Below are 7278 nucleotides of genomic sequence, written 5' to 3' on the forward strand. Positions count from 1 at the left end.
GGGGTTTTCCTTAATCCTGCTCACCAAGGCCTTCTCAGGGACCCTTCTGGCTTTCCTAATTTCATTTTTAAGCTCCTTCCTGCAAGCCTTATAACCTTCTAGATCGCTATCATTACCTAGTTTTTGAACATTTTCTAGCTTTTCTTCTTGACTAGATTTACAACAGCCTTTGTATACCATGGTTCCTGTACCCTACCATCCTTTCCCTGTCTCATTAGAATGTACCTGTGCAGTACTCTACGCAAACATCCCCTGAACATTTGCCACATTTCTTCCGTGCATTTCCCTGAGAACATCTGTTCCCAATTTGTGCTTCCATATTCCTGCCTGATAGCCTCATATTTCCCCTTACTCCTATTAAATGCTTTCCTAACTTGTCTGTTCCTATCCCTCTCCAATGCTATGGTAAAGGAGATAGAATTGTGATCACTATCTCCAAAATGCTCTCCCTCTGAGAGACCTGACACCTGACCAGGTTCATTTCCCAATACAAGATCAAGTACAGCCTCTCCTCTTCTAGGCTTATCTACATATTGTGACAGGAAACTTTCCTGAACACACCCATCTAAACCCCTTGCTCTAGGGAGATGCCAATCAATATTCGGGAAATTAAAATCTCCCACCATAACAACCTTGTTGTTATTGCATCTTTCCAGAATCTGTCTCCCTATCTGCTCCTCAATGGTTCTGTCACTATTGGGTGTCTATAAAAAACACCCAGTAGAGTTATTGACCCCTTCCTGTTGCTAACTTCCACCCACAGAGACTCAGTAGACAATCTGTCTATGACTTCCTCCTTTTCTACAAATGTGACACTACCTCTGATCAGTAGTACCACGCCCCCACCTCTTTTGCCTCCCTCACTGTCCTTTCTGAAACATCTAAAGCCTGACATTCAGAGTAGCCATTCCTTCCCCTGACCCATCCAATTCTCTGTAATGGCCACATCATAGTCCAAGTACTGATCCACGCTCTAAGCTCATCTGCTTTGTTCACGATACTCCTTGCATTAAAATAGACACATCTCAAACTATCAGTCTGAGCATATCCCTTCTCTGTCACCTCTCTATCCTCCCTCTCACACTGTCTACAAGCTTTCTCGATTTGTGAGCTAACTGCCTCTTCCTCCGTCTCTTCTGTTTGGTTCCCCCCCCCGCCCCCCCCCCCTCCCCAGCATTTCTAGTTTAAACTCTCCTCAGTAGCCTTAGCAAACCTCCCTGCCAGGATATTGGTCCCCCTCGGATTCAAAGGCAACCAGTCTTTTGTAAGGTCATTCCTCCCCCAAAAGATGTCCAAATTATCCAGAAATCTGAATCCCTGCCCCCGCTCCACTATTATCAGCCATGCATTTATCCTCTACCTCACTCTATTCTTATACTCACTGTCGCGTGGCACAGGCAATAATCCCGAGATTACGAGATTTGATGTCCTGCTTCTTAACTTCCTTCCCAACTCCCTATAGTTTGTTTTCAGGACCTCCACCCATTTCCTATCTATGTCATTGGCACCAATACATACCACAGCCTCTAGCTGTTAGCCTTCCCACTTCAGGATATTGTGGACGTGATCAGAAATGTCCTGGACCCTGGCACCTGGGAGGCAAACTACCATCCATATTTCTTTCTTGCATCTACAGAATTGCCTGTCTAACCCCCTAACTATAGAGTTCCCTATCACTGCTGCCTTCCTCTTCTTTTCCCTACCCTGCTGAGCCACAGGGCCAGGCTCTGTGCCAGAGGCATGGCCACTTTTATTTCTCACAGGTAGGTTGTCCCCCCTATCAGTACTCAGTTTCAGTGAGATCCCACATATTCTTCTAAATTCCAGTAAATAGGTGCCAGATGCTCCTCATATGTTAAGCCTTTTATTCCTGGAATCATGCTCCTAAACCTCCTCTGGACTCTCCAATGATGTTGCATCCTTTCTGAAATCAGGGGCCTAAAACTGTTGACAATACTTCAGGTGTGGCCTGACTAGTGTCTTATAAAGCTTCAGCATTATCTCCTTGCTTTTATATTCTATTTCCCTTGAAATTAATGTCAGCATTGCATTTGCCTTCTTTATCACAGACTCAACCTGTGAATTAACCTCCTGGAAGTCTTGCTCAAAGATTCCCAAGTCACTCTGCACCTCTGATGTTTGAATTTTCTGCCAATTTAGATAATAGTCTGCACGATTGTTCCTTTTACCAAAATGCATTATCATACATTTCCCAACACTGTATTCCATCTGCCAATTTTTTGCCCATTCTTCCAATTTATCTAAGTCCTGCTGTAATCACATTGCTTCCTCAACACTTCCTACCCCTCCACCAATCTTCAAATCATCCACAAACTTTGCCACAAAGCCATCAATTCCATCATCTAAATCACTGACAAATAATGTGAAAAGTAACGGATCCAATACTGAAACTTGAGGAACACTATTCACCGGAAGCCAGCCAGAAAAGGCTTTATTCCCACTCGCTGCTTCCTGACTTCCAGCTATTCCTCTATCCATGCCAGTATCTTTCCTATAACACCATAGGATTTTATCTTGTTAAACAGCTTCATGTGAGACCTCTTATCAAATGCCTTCTGAAAATTCAAGTAAATGAAATCCACTCTCTTTTGTCCACCCTGCAAGTTACTTCCTTGAAAAATTCAAACAGCTTTGTCAAGCAAGATTTCCCTTCACAGAAACCATGCTGACTTTGACTTATTTTATCATCAGTCTCCAAGTACTCCGAAACCTTGTCCTTTGTAATGGACTTCAACATTTTCCCAACTACTGAGGTTAGGCTAACTGGCCTATAATTTCATCTCTTTTGCCTTCCTCTCCTCTTAGAGAGTGAAGTGACATTTGCAATTTTCCAGTCAATAAGACCATAAGACAGAGGAGTAGAATTAGACCACTTGGCCCCTTGAAACGGCTCCACCATTCAATCAGTGCTGATTCTTTTTTCCCTTTCCTCTACCCCATTCCCTGGCCTTCTCCATGTAACCTTTGATGCCATGTCCAATCAAGAACCTGTCAATCTCTGCCTTAAATACACCCAACGACCTGGCCTCCACAGCTGCATGTGGTAAGAAATTCTAGAAATTTACCACACTCTGGCTAAAGAAATTCCTTTGTCTCTGTTTTAAATGGACTTCCCTCTATCCTGAGGAGGGGCCCTCTTGTCCTAGACTTCCCGACCATGGGAGACATCCTTTCCACATCTATTCTGTCTAGCCCTTTCAACATTCCAAAGGTTTCAATGAGATCCTACTCATGCTTCTAAATTCCAGTGAGTACAGACCTAGAGCCATCAAATGTTCCTCGTATGATAGCCCTTTCATTCCCGGAATCATCCTTGCAAACTGCCTCTGGATCCTCTCCAATGCCAGCACATCTTTTCTTAGATGAGGGGTCCAAAGCTGTTCACAATACTCAAGGTGAGACCTCACCAATGACATAAAGCTTCAGCATCACATCCCTGCTCTTTTATTCCAGACCTGTTGAAATGAATGCCTTCCTCACCACAATCTCTACCTACAAGTTAAACTTCAAGGTGTTCTGCACAAGGACTTGAAGTCCCTTTGCATCTCAACTTTTTGGATTTTCTCCGCATTTAGAAAATACTACCAAAGTGCCTGACCATACATTTTCCAACATTGTATTTCATTTGCCACTCTCTTGCCCATTCTCCTAATCTAAGTCCTTCTGCAACTTACCTGTTTCCTCAACACTACCTGCCCCTCCACCTATCTTTGTATCATCAGAAAACTTGGTAACAAAGCCATCCATTCCATTATCTAGATCATTGATGTACAGCATAGAAAGAAGTGGTCCCAACATCAACTCCTGCAGAACACCACTAGTCACTGGCAGCCAACCAAACAAGGATCCTTATATTCTAACTTGCTGCCTCCCATCACTCAGCCAATGCTCTAACCATGTTAGTAACTTTCCCGTAATACCAGCCTCATGTATGGCCCCTTGTCAAAGGTCTTCTGAAAGGCCAAATGTACAATGTCCACTGCATCTCCTGTATCTATCCTACTTGTAATCTCCTCAAAGAACTCCAAAGGGTTTGTCAGGCAAGATTTTCCCTTCAGGAAACCATGCTGACTTTGTCCTGTCTTGTTCTGTGTCACCAGGTACTCCATAACCTCATCCTTAACAATTGACTCCAACATCTTCCCAACCACTGAGGTCAAGCTAACTGATCTATAATTTTCTTTCTGCTGCCTTCCTTCTTTCTTAAAGAGTGGAGTGACATTTGAAATTTTCCAGACCTCTGGCACCATGCCAGAGTCCAAAGATTTTTTGAAAGATCATTACCAATGCCTCCACAATCTCTAATGTTACCACCTTCAGAACTCTAGGGTGCAGTTCCTCTGATCTGGGTGACTTATGTACCTTTAGGTCTTCCAGCTTTTAGGCACCTTCTCCCTTGAAATTGTAAGTGCATTCAGTTCTCTTCCGTCACACACCACTACATCTGGCACACTGCTAGTGTCTTCCACAGTAAAGACTGATGCAAAATACTCATTTAGTTTATCAGCCATCTCCTTGTCCCCTGTAGTTATTTCTCCAGCCTCATTTTCTAGCACTCCTATATACAATTTCATCTCTCTTTTATTTTTAAAAACTTGAAAAAGTTTTTGCTATCCAATTTGAGATTGTTTGCTAGCTTGCTTTCATATTTCAAGTTGTCCCTTCTAATGATTTTTAGTTGCTCTCTGTAGGTTTTTAAAAGCTTCCCAATCCTCTGTCTTCCCACTAATTTTTACTTTATTGAATGCTCTCTCTTTTGTTTTTACATTAGCTTTGACTTCCCTTGTCAGCCATGCTGGTACTATTTTGCCATTTGTGTATTCCTTCAGTTTTCAAACACATATGTCCTGCACCTTCCTCATTTTTCCCAGAAACACATACCATTTTTGATCTGTTGTCATCCCTGACAGCAGCTCCTTTCAATTTACTTTGGTCAACTCTTCTCTTATACCACTGTATTTTCCTATACTCCACTGAAATATTGCTATGGCAGACTTTTCTTTCTCCCTCTCAAATTTCAAGTTGAACTCAGTCGTATTGTGGTCACTGGCTCCTATGGGCTCTTTTACCCTAAGCTCCCTAATCACCTCCGGTTCATTACATAACACTCAATCCAGTACAGCTGATCCCCTAGTAGACTCAACAACAAACTGCTCTAAAAAGCTGTCTCATAGGAATTCAACAACCTCACTCTCTTGTGATCCATTACCAACCTGCATGTTAAAATCTCCCATGACTACCATAACATTGCCCTTTTGACTCACCTTTTCTATTTCCTGTTGTAACCTGTGGTCCACATTCCAGCTACTGTTGGGAGGCCTGTATATAACTGCCATCAGGGTCCTTTTACCCTTGTGGTTTCTTAACTCAACCCACAAGGATTCAACATCCTCCAATCCTATGTCATGTCATTCTACTGATTTGATGACATTACCAGCAGAGACACGCCACTTCCTCTGCCTACCTTCCTATCCCTTCAATACAATGTCTAACTTTGGACGTTCATTTCCCAACTACAACCATCCTTCAGCCATGACTCAGTGACGGCTGAAACATACCTGTCAATCTGTAATAAGATCATCCACCTTATATCTTCCACTCTGTTCATTTGAGGCTTGAGCACAAGCTACTCTAAAAAGCCATCTTATAGGCATTCAACAAATTCCCTCTCTTGTGATCCGATGCCAACTTGATTTTCCTGATCCCCTTGCATATTGAAGGCCCCCATTATAATTGTGACATTATCCTTATTACATGCCCTTTCCAGCTTCCTTTGCAGTCTCAACCCCACATCTTGGCTACTATTTGAAGGCCTATATGTGATTCCCTCAATGGTTTTTTTTACCCTTGCAGTTTCTTAAATTCACCCAAAGATTCAACATTCTCTGGCCCTATGTCACCTTTTATCATTACAGCCAAACCACTGCCTATGCCTTCTTGCTTGTCCATTCTATACAAAGAATATCCTTTGATGTTAAGCTCCCAACTACGACCTTATTTCAGTCGCAACTCAGTGGTGCCCACAACCTCATACTGACCAATCTCTAACTGCGCCATGAGTTCGTCCACCTCATTCTTCGCCCTTAAGAATTTTGCCTCTGTGGTACAACTTAACTCCACTCTGTTTGCAGTTGTACCTGACATTTGCCTGTCCTTCCATACATTTATATCATCTACTTGTAAACCTGCTGGCTCATCCTCAGCTCTATCATACTGATTTGGCTATAGAGTCAGCTGCCTTTTCCCCATAACCCTTAATTCCCCTGCTATGCGATCTGTGTCTTAACTGTATTTAATGAGTTTGCCTTTACAGCATCTGAGTATAGAGTTTCATAGATTCACTGCTCTCTCAGAAAAGCAGTTTCTCTTCATTGCTGACCTATATCTATTCCCCCGAATCTTGAGGCTATGCCCTCTAGTTCAAGTCTCACTTACCAGTAGAACTCAATCCCTTTCATAATTTTATGTTTCTCTAAGATACCCTCTTGTTTTTCTGAATTTCAGTGAATATATCTGCTCTCCTCAAAGGCTAACCCCCTCAATTCCAAAGTCAGAGACTGGAGTTCAATTCCAGTGCTGTTCTGTGAGGGGTCTCTGTACATCCTCCCTGTGGAATACATGGGTTTTCTCCCACAGAATACGTGGGTTTTCTCCCAGTCCTCCAGTTTCCTCCCACAGTCTAAAGATGTGCTGGGTAGGTTAATTGGTCATTGTTAATTAGGTTAGGGTTAATCAGGTTTGGCGGGGATCGGTGGGGTTGTGTGGTTCAGAGGGCAGGAAGGGCCTTCTCCACACTGTATCGGGAAATAACTAAATATTTTTGGGTCTCCATGCGCTGGAAACTAAATCCCAGGCAGATCTTTTATCATGCCTATTAAATTCTGGTTATGCTTTATCAATATTATAAATGTGCTTATCTGAAACAGAGAAGCCATACAACTTTTGTAGCAAGCATTTATCCCTTAATCAAGCATTCCTAAATGAACAGATAGTCTCATCCAAACCTCTGCTGTGAGTATGCAACAGAAATTCCCTTGTCCTGAGCACATCTATTTGTTGACATATCTTAGCTCCCATTGGCAATGTCTCTTTATAAAATTTCCGTGCATGGGTTCAAATCAATGAATCAACTCATCCTTCTACATTTTGATCATCTCTAAAGATAATCTGAGAAGTTTTAGAATTATAGAATAATGCATTAAAGAAGCAGGCTAATTAACTCTTTGTTCCTTTGCTCGCTCCTCGAGGTTCAATAGC

The sequence above is a fragment of the Hemitrygon akajei genome, chromosome 13 (assembly GCF_048418815.1).
Source record: "Hemitrygon akajei chromosome 13, sHemAka1.3, whole genome shotgun sequence".
NCBI lineage: Eukaryota > Metazoa > Chordata > Chondrichthyes > Myliobatiformes > Dasyatidae > Hemitrygon > Hemitrygon akajei.